Source organism: Somniosus microcephalus, chromosome 3, assembly GCF_052327205.1.
Source record: "Somniosus microcephalus isolate GS21.2 chromosome 3, FLI_Smic_1.0, whole genome shotgun sequence".
NCBI lineage: Eukaryota > Metazoa > Chordata > Chondrichthyes > Squaliformes > Somniosidae > Somniosus > Somniosus microcephalus.
The window spans coordinates 47,235,345-47,247,803 of NC_140989.1; the positions used below are offsets into that span (position 1 = coordinate 47,235,345).

The 12,459-nt window shown below is 47.1% G+C and overlaps 1 protein-coding gene across 8 annotated transcripts in view; it reads right to left on the bottom strand.

Moving 5' to 3' along the window:
• Positions 1 to 12,459, bottom strand: part of LOC147121022 (CAP-Gly domain-containing linker protein 4-like) — a 457,143-nt gene that overhangs the window by 12,896 nt on the left and 431,788 nt on the right. The window lies entirely within an intron of this gene.

The following is a 12,459-nucleotide window of genomic DNA, read 5'->3' on the forward strand; positions in this document are numbered from 1 at the left end:
TTTCTTTAATATTCCTTCCCTTTTTTCTCCAATAATTTCCCCATGCCTGGATGACAGGACGGGCTGGAGATTCGCTTCTAGACCACTATAAATGCTGCAATATACCCAACAACTCTGAAAACCAGCGGGGTGACTCTCCCTCTTCATGGGAAAATGCTTGGACCCCACCTGGCCCCTCTTTCAGGGGCATGATTGGGATCAAGAAATCACTGTGGGGAGACTTGTGAGCTCGAACCTGTATTCTACCACTGCAGAGCATAAACTGTATTGTCAAACAGAACATTTATTTACAAAATCTGATTAACATTAACATTCCTATCTTCAAAACTTTTTAACCAACAGTTGTATTTTTCGGTTCATCAAACTAAGTTTTAGTTCAAAAATAAGGTCTGCAAATATAAAGTCCATTTCTCGATTGTCATTCTTTCGACCAGCGTAAACTTAGAACAGGTTTGCATAAAACAGCTTCAGTAAAATATATTATTAAATATACCCTATAACTAGCTTCATGTTGCTTCATTTCTTTTTTTGTTTCAGAGGTACACCAAAAAAGTAGAATGTCAGGGCATTAAGGCACTATTAACTGCTGTACTTTTTAATTATACGTATTAAAGTATCTTGAACACTGTTAAAACAGTGCAGGTTGAGATGACAAATTAATAGCCACTTTGTAGAGCTGCTGCTGACGGCAGTTCTAAACTTTATTGGCAGCGCTGTAAAGTAAATGAGGCGGTTGGGGGGGGGGGGGTGCTCTGATAGCCGAGTCCACATTTATATGTTTCATAAACAACCCCAATTAAATTATGGTAAAAAAATATTCATTGCTTTTGCTAACAGCTGGCATACTAACAACCGTAGACTATGCGGTTCCACATGTATGGTCTTGTCGCCAGCTTTGTTTCATATTACTAGGCTTGCTGTTTTGTAAAGTAGTGCTGAGTAATGAGATCAATATTTTGTTCATGAATGACTGTAAAAATAAAACTACTATTTGCTCCACCATCAAAAATGTGATGGCATTTCTACAACACAGCCTTGAATGATGATAAAAAAAAACAAATCACACCCAGCTGGAAGTATTGCACCATCTAAAGCTCCTCTCTTTTTCTCCAACATTGCAATTCTAGTTACATTATCATTAGGCTTCTTCAAAGAAATAACATGCATACAAAATACACCATGCTACCGATAGCATTCAGCTGTTAGATGGCTGTATCCCTCCCTTATCAAAAAACACCATTATGTATTTTTCATAAAAATATTAGAGTTAGTTTAAGCCTCATTACAGACACTGTATGGAGTCGATTTCCAAATGTTTGTCCACCATGAAACGTTCATCACTTACAATATTTTTTGAAACTTCAATATCCTATCCCAACAACAACTTGTTGCATTTATATAGCACCTTTAATGTAGTAAAGCGTCTCAAGGCATTTCACAGGAGTGTTATCAGACAAACGATGACAGCGAGCCAGGTAAGGAGATATTAGGACAGGTGACCAGAAACTTGATCAAAGAAGTAGGTTTTAAGGAACAGCTTAAAAGAGGAGAGGTAGAGAGGCAGGACGGTTCAGGGAGTGCCTCAAGGTTCCATCCTAGGCCCCAATTATTCCTTATCTACATTCCATCCCTCGGCAACATCATTCATAGATATGGATTCAGCTTCCATGTATTTGCTGAGTAAACCCAGCTCTATCTCTCCACCACTTCGTGACCACCGCTGACTGTGTTGTATAGTCATAGAATGATACAGCACAGAGGGAGGCCATTCGGTCTGTTTGTCTGATATCAAGTCATGAATAAATACTTTCTCCAACATCAACAAGACCAAAATAATGCTGCTTGTCACCCACCAAAATCTTTACACTCTGGCCCCTTTTCTATTTCCCTCACTGGCTGGTCATACAGCTTGAACTTAACACTGCACAACCTTGGTGTCCTGTTTGACCCTAAGCTGAGCTTCAAACCCCATATCCTATCCAGCACCAGGACCGCCTCTGTAACATCACCTGCCTCTGCCCTTACCATTACCTCCACCCACTGAAGCTCTCATTCACATCATCATTACCCCATGGCTCAGCTTTGCCAGCTCTCCTCACTAGCTTTCCATACTTCACCCGATATATACCCCAACCAGTGGAAAAGTAATAACAACAACTTGCATTTATATAGTGCCGTTAATGTAGTAAAACGTCCCAAGGTGCTTCACAGAAGCGTTATTAAACAAAATTTGACACCGATCCACATGAGATATTAGGGCACAAATAGGTAGGTTTTAAGGAGCGTCTTAAAAGGAGGAAAGAAGAGGTAGAGAGGTTTAGGGAAGGAATTCCAGAGCTTAGGGCCTCAGCAGTTGAAGGCACAGCCGCCAATGGTGGAGTGATTAAAATCGGGGATGCGCAAGAGGCCAGAATTGGAGAAGCGCAGATATTAGAGGGTTGTAGGGCTGGAGGAATTTACGGAGCTAGGGAGGAGCGAGGCTTTGGAGATATTTGAAAACAAGGATGAGAATTTTAAAATCGAGGTGTTGCTTAACCGTGAGCCATTGTAGGTCAGCGAGCACAGGGATGATAAATGAATGGGACTTGGTGTGAGTTAGGATACGGGCAGCAGAGTTTTGGATAAGCTTAAACTTATGGAGGGTAGAAGATGGGAGGCCGGCCAGGAAAGCGTAGTAATAGTCAAGTCTAGAGGTAACAAAGGCATGGATGAGGGTTTCAGCAGCAGATGAGCTGAGGCGGGGCGGAGTCAGGCGATGTTACGGAGGTAGAAGTAGTCGGTCTTGGTGATGGCGTGGATATGTGGTCAGAAGCTCATCTTGGGTTCAAACATGACACCAAGGTTAGAAACGGTCTGGTTTAGACTCAGACAGTTGCCAGGGAGAGGGATGGAGTCAGTGGCTAGAGAACGGAGTTTGTGGCGGGGACCGAAGACAATGGCTTTGGTCTTCCTAATATTTAGTCGGAGGAAATTACTGCTCGTCCCGTACTGGATGTCGGACAAGCAGTCTGACAATTTAGAGACAATGGAGGGGTCGAGAGAGGTGGTGGTGAGGTAGAGCTGGGTGTCGTCAGCGTCCATGTAGAAACTGACGTGTTTTCGGATGATGTCGCCGAGGGGCAGCATGTATATAAGAAATAGGAGGGGGCCAAGAATAGATCCTTCGGAGACACCAGAGGTAACGGCGCGGGAGTGGGAGGAGGAGTCATTGCTGGTGATTCTCTGGCTACGACTGGATAGATAAGAATGTAACCAGGTGAGTGCAGTCTCACCTAGCTGGAAAAGGAGAGGCATTGGAGGAGGATGATGTGATTAACCGTATCAAAGGCTGCAGACAGATCGAAAGGACGAGAATGGATCGTTTACCATGGTCACAGTCACATAGGATGTCATTTGTGACTTTGATAAGAACTGTTTCGGTACTGTGGCAGGGGCAGAAACCTGATTGGAGGGATTGAAACATAGTCATAGAGTCATAACTGCACAGAAGGAGGCCTTTCGGCCCATCGAGTCCGTGCCGGCTCTCTGCAGAGCAATCAAGTAAGTCCCATTCCCCTGCTCTATCCCCGTAGCCCTGCAAGTTTATTTCCCTCAAGAGCCTATCCAGTCTCCCCTTGAAAATATTGATTGTCTCCGTTTCCACCACTTCTATCGGCAGCGAGTTCCAGGTCTTCACCACTCGCTGTATAAAAAAGATTTTCCTCACATCCTCCCTGTATCTCTTGCCCAAAATCTTAAACATGTGTCCCTGAGTCCTTGTACCATCAACTAGTGGGAACAGCCTTTCCCCGTCTAGCCTGTCTAAACCCAAATTTGCTGGAGTTCTTTGAGGGAGTAACATACAGGGTGGATAAAGGTGAACCAGTGGACGTAGTGTATTTAAACTTCCAAAAGGCATTTGACAAGGTGCCACACAAAAGATTATTGCTTAAGATAAAAAATCACGGGATTGGGGGTAATATTCTGGCATGGATAGAGGATTGGCTATCTAACAGAAGGCAGAGAGTTGGGATAAATGGTTCATTCTCAGACTGGCAATCAGTAACCAGTGGTGTTCCGCAGGGGTCAGTGCTGGGTCCCCAACTCTTTACAATCTATATTAACGATTTGGAGGAGGGGACCGAGTGTAACATATCAAAGTTTGCAGATGATACTAAGATGGGAGGGAAAGTAGTGAGAGAGGAGGACATAAAAAACCTGCAAGGGGACATAGACAGGCTAAGTAAGTGGGCAGAGACTTGGCAGATGGAATACAATACTGGAAAGTGTGAGGTTATGCACTTTGGCAGGAAAAATCGTAGAGCAAGCTATTATCTTAATGGCAAGAAACTGGAAAGTACTGAAGTACAAAGGGATCTGGGGGTCCTGGTGCACGAAACTCAAAAGGTTAGTATGCAGGTGCAGCAAGTGATTAAGAAGGCCAATGGAATGTTGGCTTTCATTGCTAGGGGGATAGAATATAAAAATAGGGAGGTATTGCTTCAGTTGTACAAGGTATTGGTGAGACCGCACCTGGAATACTGCGTACAGTTTTGGTGTCCATACTTAAGAAAAGACATACTTGCTCTCGAGTCAGTACAAAGAAGGTTCACTCGGTTAATCCCGGGGATGAGGGGATGGACATATGAGGAGAGGTTGAGTAGATTGGGACTCTACTCATTGGCGTTCAGAAGAATGAGAGGCGATCTTATTGAAACATATAAGATTGTGAAGGGGTTGGATCGGGTGGATGCGGGGAGGATGTTCCAGATGATGGGTGAAACTAGAACTAGGGGGCATAGTCTTAGAATAAGGGGCTGCTCTTTCAAAACTGAGATGAGGAGGAACTACTTCACTCAGAGGGTGGTAGGTCCATGGAATATGCTGCCCCAAAAAGCTGTCGAAGCTACATCATTACATAAATTTAAAACAGAAATAGACAGTTTCCTAGAAGAAAAGGGAATTAAGGGTTACGGGGAGCGGGCAGGAATTTGGACATGAGTTTAGGTGCGGATCGGTCATGGCCCTGTGGGTAGCGGAGCGGGCCCAGGGGCCGTGTAGCCTGATCCTGCTCCTGTTTCGTGTGTCTAATTCTGTTAGATTCAGGAGATAGTCCTGTCATAGTAGATTGGCGGTTAGGATCAGATCAGCCATGATCTTATTGAATGGCGGAGCAGGCTCGAAGGGCCAATTGGCCTACTCCTGCTCCTATTTCTCATGTTCTTATCATAATCTTGTACTCCTCTATCAAATCACCCCTCAACCTCCTTTGCTCTAATGAAAACAAATCCAGCTTCTCCAACCTGTCCTTGTAGCTAAGATCCCCCATCCCCCGGAACCATTCTGGTAAATCTCCTCTGCACCCTCTCAAGGGCCTTCACATCCTTCCCAAAGTGTGGTGACCAGAACTGGACGCAATACTCCAGCTGTGGCCTAAACAGTGCTTTATAAAGGTTCAGCATCACTTCTCTACTTTGGTACTCAATACCTTTATTTATGAAACTCTGGGCCGGAATTTTTACCGTGGAGTCCAGTCGGGTCCGTGCGGGCCGCATAGCGGTTCGGGAACGCAATGTTCTGCTCAGCGTGTTCTTCAGGACGACTTTAAATTAATGGCCCCACTTAAAGCAGTCATGCTCGTTTCCAGGCCCAATTAAATGGAGGGGGTCTGATGACCTCATCAATGACTCGTTTCCAGCACCGATATTTAAAGCAGCCTTGCGCTCAACTCATTTGAAGGTTGCTAGAGGAGTGTGAAAGGTGAAACAGAAAGGACTGAGTACTGTTCCAAACTATCAATGGTGGATACTCAAAGGCAGAGGGCTGTACCCCAATTTTCTGACGTATCCCTGCATACTCTGGTGGAGGCAGTGAGAGCATGCAGGGAGGTCCTGTTCCCTGCAGATAGAAACATAGAAGATAGGAGCAGGAGTAGGCCATTCAGCCCCTCGAGCCTGTTCCGCCATTTAATGAGGTCATGGCTGATCATCCAAATTCAGTACCCTGTCCCTGTTTTCTCCCCATATCCCTTGATCCCTTTAGCCTTAAGAAATATACAGGAAACTTTCTGGTATCCGGCACTGATGGGACCGAGTTGGTGCCGTCCCATCAAAACTGCCGTATAAACCAGCGCTAATGTTAAAACATACGGAGCTTTTCAGCTCCGTGTGAATTAACAAACCCTGTTGCTTAGCAACAGCTTCAAAACAGTCGGCCGCAGCTTAAAAGCGTCTCTGTAGCTAAGCAATAGCTTCAGCTAGACCTTGCAGAGCCTGACTGGGAAAAAAAAAGCAACGAGAAGTAAAAAAACTGATAGGAAACAGCTCCTGAATTTTGCCGGTAGATAGAGCTTTCCGGACTTTTAACCTCCAGTTAAACTAAAGTTTCCTGTATCTAACTCCTTCTTGAATATATTTAATGAATTGGCCTCAACTGCCTTCTGAGGTAGAGAATTCCACAGGTTCACCACTCACTGGGTGAAGAAATTCCTCCTCATCTCAGTCCTAAATGGCTTACCCCTTATCCTTAGACTGTGACCTCTAGTTCTGGACTCCCTCATCGGGAACATCCTTCCTGCATCTAGTCTGTCTAGTCCTGTTAGAATTTTATGTTTCAATGAGATCCCCTCTCATCCTTCTAAACTCTAGCGAATATAAGCCTAATTGACCCAATCTCTCTTCATACGTCATTCCTGCCATCCCAGGTATCAGTCTGGTGAATCTTCGCTGCACTCCCTCCATGGCAAGAACATCCTTCCTCAGATAAGGCGACCAAAACTGCACACAATACTCAAGGTGTGGTCTCAGCAAGGCCCTGTACAACTGCAGCAAGACATCCTTGTTCCTCTACTCGAATCCTCTCACTATGAAGGCCAACATACCATTTGCCTTCTTAACCGTCTGCTGCACCTGCATGCTTACCTTCAGCAGCTGGTGCACAAGGACACCCAGGTCTCGTTGCACTTCCCCTTTTCCCAATCTGTTGCCGTTCAGATAATAATCTGTCTTCCTGTTTTTGCCACCAAAGTGGATAACCTCGCATTTATCCACATTATATTGCATCTGCCACGCATTTGCCCAATCACCCAACCTGTCCAAATCGTACTGGAGTTTCTCTGCATCCTCCTCACAGCACACGCGCCCACCCAGCTTTGCGTCGTCTGCAAACTTGGAGATATTACATCTAGTTCCCTCGTCTAGATCATTAATATATATTGTGAATTGCTGGGGTCCTAGCACCGATCCCTGCGGTACCCCACTAGTCACTGCCTGCCACTTGGAAAAAGACCCGTTTATTCCAAGAGACCTCCCAAAGACAACAAAAGGGCCTGGCTGGAGATATCAGAGGAAGTCAGCAGCAGGGATGTCGTCAGGAAGACCTGGATCCAGTGCAGGAAACGATTCAATGATCTCATGAGTTCAGGAAAAGTGAGTGTAATGCCACACTCACCTTCATCCTGATGTGCCTGTCACCATATCCCCATCACTCTGCCTTCCCAAGCCTACTCCTGCACAACATTTCTCACACCAACATTCCTTGCACGTCCACCCATCTCTCTCTCTTTCTATATATACATACTCACATCCCCATCTGACTAACCACCGCTGACACTCAGCCTCATCCTAATGCAATCATAGCAAGTAACACCACAGAAGGAGGCCATTTCGCATTGTCACCCCACTCCCTCATAGTCACCCTCTACAGATGTAACCCATCCATTCCTTATACTCATTCCATCACTCTCACTCAAACTTCTCTTCTTTCCCTCCTTGCAGGAGAAAAGAGCCCACAACAATAGGGCGAGGCAGAGAACCGGAGGTGGCCCTCCGGTATTCACCCAACTGACACCAGTAGAGGAGGGGGCCTTGGAGATATCGGGAGTTGTAGAGCTGCTGGTGGTGGGAGACGGAGAGAGGCAGACATCCCCGCAACCTGGTGACAGAATTACATCTTATATAGCCACATGGCATATAGCAGTCACTCATATGGGAACTGATGTCAGCAGCCAGTGAAATGTCATCATGTGCACAATGATAACGTTACACATTCTTATTATAACACTTCTAATTCATCTCTTTACTCACCTACAGGTCCATCAAGTGCCCCCCCCCCCACCACCTCACCCTCTCCACTGTCCCACCAGAGGAAGAAGACAACTCCTCAGAGGAAACGCCAGCCTCTGAGGATGCACCGTCAGCAGACCCAAGCACATCCAGCACCAGTGCAGATACACACATCTCGGTGGGTCCTATGTGAGATAAAATAGTGTTCTCACCTGGTGTCTCACACTTCACAAGTGAGTAACAGCAGATAGTGTTGACAGGAACAGCAGTGAAGACTCCTCGCCAGAGGGCGCAGGACGCTCCAAGCTCTGCTGAGCTGCAGCAGACGCGGAGCCTCAGGGGCCATTGAGAAAGAGGGTGATCTTGGAGGGGCAGCAATAATTGCATGAGGCTCCGACATCTTTTGCAGCTGCGATGTCTGCAAATGTGCAGAAAATGGAGGATTCTATCTCCAACATGAGCACCACCATGTCATAGTCATAACGGCACAGAAGGAGGCCATTCAGCCCATCGAGTCCATGCCGGCTCTCTGCAGAGCAATCCAATCAGTCCCATTCCCCCGCTCTAACTCCGTAGCTCTGCAAGTTTATTTCCCTCATGTGCCTATCCAGTCTCCCCTTGAAAACATTGGGCCCGATTTTGTGGGAAATGGTTGGATTCCCCGAATGTGGGGTTCTGACACACAAAAAAATGGGTCAGCCAGCTGCACGCAATTTTCCCTCAAGTGGCCAATTAATTTCCAGCGTGTGGGCAGCCTTGCTAATTGTCCATTTCCAGTCAGGAAGCCCCACAGTATGATGTCATCATTCGTGGTGCTATCAAGGTCCACAGCAAGCATTGCTTCCTCTGTTGGCTTCCAAACGAACCATACAGGATGGCAGAGGAGCCTGCAGCAGCTGTGGCCAGTGCCAGACCCCGAGCTGCCTCCAAATTCGAAGAAGCTTCACTGCAGGCATTATTGGATTGGGTTAGGGCCCACAGGGAGGTCCTCTTCCCTAGGTCAGGCAGGAAGAGGCCTCCCACTGAGACCAATGCTGCATGGATGCAGGTGTGAGCAGATGTCAACTCGAATGTGCATGTAACCTTGGCATCACGTCTCTAACTCCTTCCTCTACTCCCCCACAGGACCATCCAGAGCCCCCGTCCCCACTGTGGAGGAGGAAGAGGCTGTGCAGCCAAACTCCTCAGAGGAAGCTCCAACCTCTGAGGGCGCAGCGTCAGCAGAAGTAAGCGCACCCAGCACCAGCGCAGACACTCACCACTTTGGGGGGACCTTCGGGACATAGAGTAGTGTTGTCACCTGGCGTTTCACAGCTCACAAGTGAGCATCAGCAGATTGTGGAGACAGGGACAGCAGTGGAAAGTCCTCGTCAGAGGGCGCAGGACTCTGCCAGCTCAGCTCAGCTGCGCTGCATGTCGACCCTCTGCCTCTGGCTCCATCTGCAAGAGAAGAGGTGATGGATCTCCATGCACAGATGCAGGAGTCTCTGGCAGGTTTTGTCTCCAGGGTCGCTGCGAGTGCGGAGCGAATGGAGGAGTCCATAGCGACCATGAGCAGAGCCTTTGTGGAGTCATTGGCGCAGGAACGCATCACCATGGAAAGGTTGGCAACCTCCTTGGAGGAGATAACTCGCCAGGGTACGGAAAACATGGTGAGTGCTCATAAGAGAATGACATCTCTTGAGGAGCGTTGGCCAGCTATTGAACAGAGATACCAGACCTTCATGGAAGTCCTTCTGAGTAGGACTGCCAGTGCAGATACGGGTCCCCATGGCCCCCTAAAGCGCAGCAAGGTGCTCTCAAGCCACTTCCAAGCGCTGGCCCCTTCTGGTCTGTGCAGCTTCAGGTGAGTGAGCAGCAGCCTGGTGCTCCTGGTGCTCATCCTGCTGTTCCTGGTTCTGCTGCTGCCGCCTCTGCTGCTGGAGATCCTCTAATGGCAAGAAGGGAAGTAAGAAAAGGCGTCCCATGCTTCTGGTAGATGCCTCCGCTGAGGAAGCGCTGAGTGAGGGTGGCGAGAGGGGCTTCCCAGGAGATCACATTGGAGCAGTGTGTGAGGCTCCAACCTTCCACAGCTGTGCCTAAGCCTTGAAGAAGTAGCCCCAAGCCTGCAACAACACGGTCCTTCAACATGCAAATGCTGTCCCTTTAAATCGCAGCTTTCCCGAATGACCTGCAGCTGAGAGCAAGCAAGCCGGCAAGCTTCACGCCAGGTTTCATCAGCGGGGTTCCCCGCAGGCGTGTTTAGCGTGGGGAACCCCTGAAAATCGCAAGGGCACCCTAAAATGGCATTAAACATGCCAATAATTGCTGATTAGGGTCCCGACGACTAGTCCCGCCAGCGGCAGGCGGGACTGAATCGGCTCGCGGAGAAACGGCGGTCCGAAAGTCAGACGGGGCGGGGAATCAGGCAGGGGGGGTCGCGACCCCTTATTTCGGTGATTTTCGGCCCCCGCCCGCCTGAAAAGCTGCCCGACGGCTGGCGGAAAATCAGGGTCATTGAGTGTGTCCGCTTCCACCACTTGCGTCGGCAGCGAGTTCCAGGTCCTCACCACTCGCTGTGTAAAAAAGTTTTTCCTCACATCCCCCCTGTACCTCTTGCCCAAAACCTTAAATCTGTGTCCCCTAGTCCTTGTACCATCAACTAGTGGGAACAGCCTTTCCCCGTCTAGCCTATCCAAACCCGTCATAATCTTGTACACCTCTATCAAATCACCCCTCAACCTCCTTTGCTCCAATGAAAACAAATCTAGCTTCTCCAACCTGTCCTTGTAGTTAAGATCCCCCATCCCTGGAACTATTCTGGTAAATCACTGCTGCACCCTCTCAAGTGCCTTCACATCCTTCCTAAATTGTGGTGACCAGAACTGGATGCAATATTCCCATTGTGGCCTAATCAGTGCTTTGTAAAGGTTCAGCATAACTTCTCTACTTTTGTACTCAACACCTCTATTTGTGAAGCCCAAGGTCCCATATGCTTTGCTAACCACACTCTCAATATGTCCTGCCATCTTCAGGGACCTATGCACATTAACTCCCAGGTCCCTCTGTCCCTGCACGCTCTTTAGAACTGTGCCATTAACTGTACATTGCCTCTCCCTGTTCCTTCTGCATCACCTCACACTTCTCTGTATTACCTCACATTTCTCTGTATTAAATTCCATCTGCCACTTGTCTGCTCATTCTGCTAGCCTTTCTATGTCCTGTTGCAGTCGATTGGTATCATTCTCACTGTTTGCCACACCCCCAAGTTTGGTGTCATCGGCAAATTTGGAAATTCTACTCTGTATTCCAATATCCAGGTCATTTATATATATCAAAATAAAGCAGTGGCCCCCTTGGGGAACACCACTGTCTATCATCCTCCAGTCTGAAAAACAACCATTTACCACAACTCGCTGTTTTCTGTCCTTAAGCCAATTCTTTATCCAAGCTGTCACTGACCCGCCTATTCCATGAGCCTCAATTTTGTTAACCAGCCTTCTATGTGGTACTTTGTCAAACGCCTTCCTAAAATCCATGTAAACAACATCCATTGCATTTCCTTCGTCAATCCTCCCCGTTACTTCATCAAAAAATTCAATTAGATTAATCAAACATGATCTGCCTTTTACAAATCCGTGTTGGCTCTCCTTAATTAGATGAAACCTCTCCAAGTGCCCGTTAATTTTTTCCTTGATTATTGTTTCTAAAACTTTACCCACCACTGATGTTAAACTGACCGGCCTGTAGTTATTAGGATTGTCCTTACACCCCTTTCTTGAACAATGGTATCACATTTGCCACTTTCCAATCATCAGGCATCTCCCCCGCATCTAGGGAAGATTGGAAAATTATGGCAAGCCCTTCTACTATCTCCTCCCCCAATTCCCTTAGCAACCTGGGATGCAAGCCATCTGGACCAGGTGACTTATTCACTCTAAGCATACCCAGTCTTTCTAGTACATCCTGTCTATTAATTTTCACCCCATCCATTGCTTCGACCTTTTCCACTACTACCGATATTTTGTCAGCATACACCTTCTTAGTAAACACCAGTATAAAGTACTCATTGAGTATTCTAACCTTGCCCTGCACCTCTAAGCATATATCACCTTATTTGTCCCTAATAGTCCCCTCCCCGCCTCTTACTACCCGCTTACTGTTTACATACTGGTAGAAGATTTTTGGATTCCCTTTTATGTTAACCGCCATTCTACTCTCATATTCGCTCTTTGCCAATCTTATTTTCATCTTCACTTCCCCTCTCAACTTATTGTATTTGGTCTGGTTCTCCCTTGAAGAATTCACCTGGCATTCATCATACACCCTTTTTTTTGTTTCATCATCTTCACATTCTCCCTCGTCATCCAAGGAGCCCTTGCTTTGGTTCCCTTACCTTTCCATCTTGTTGGAATGTACCTAGCCTGTACTTGGAACA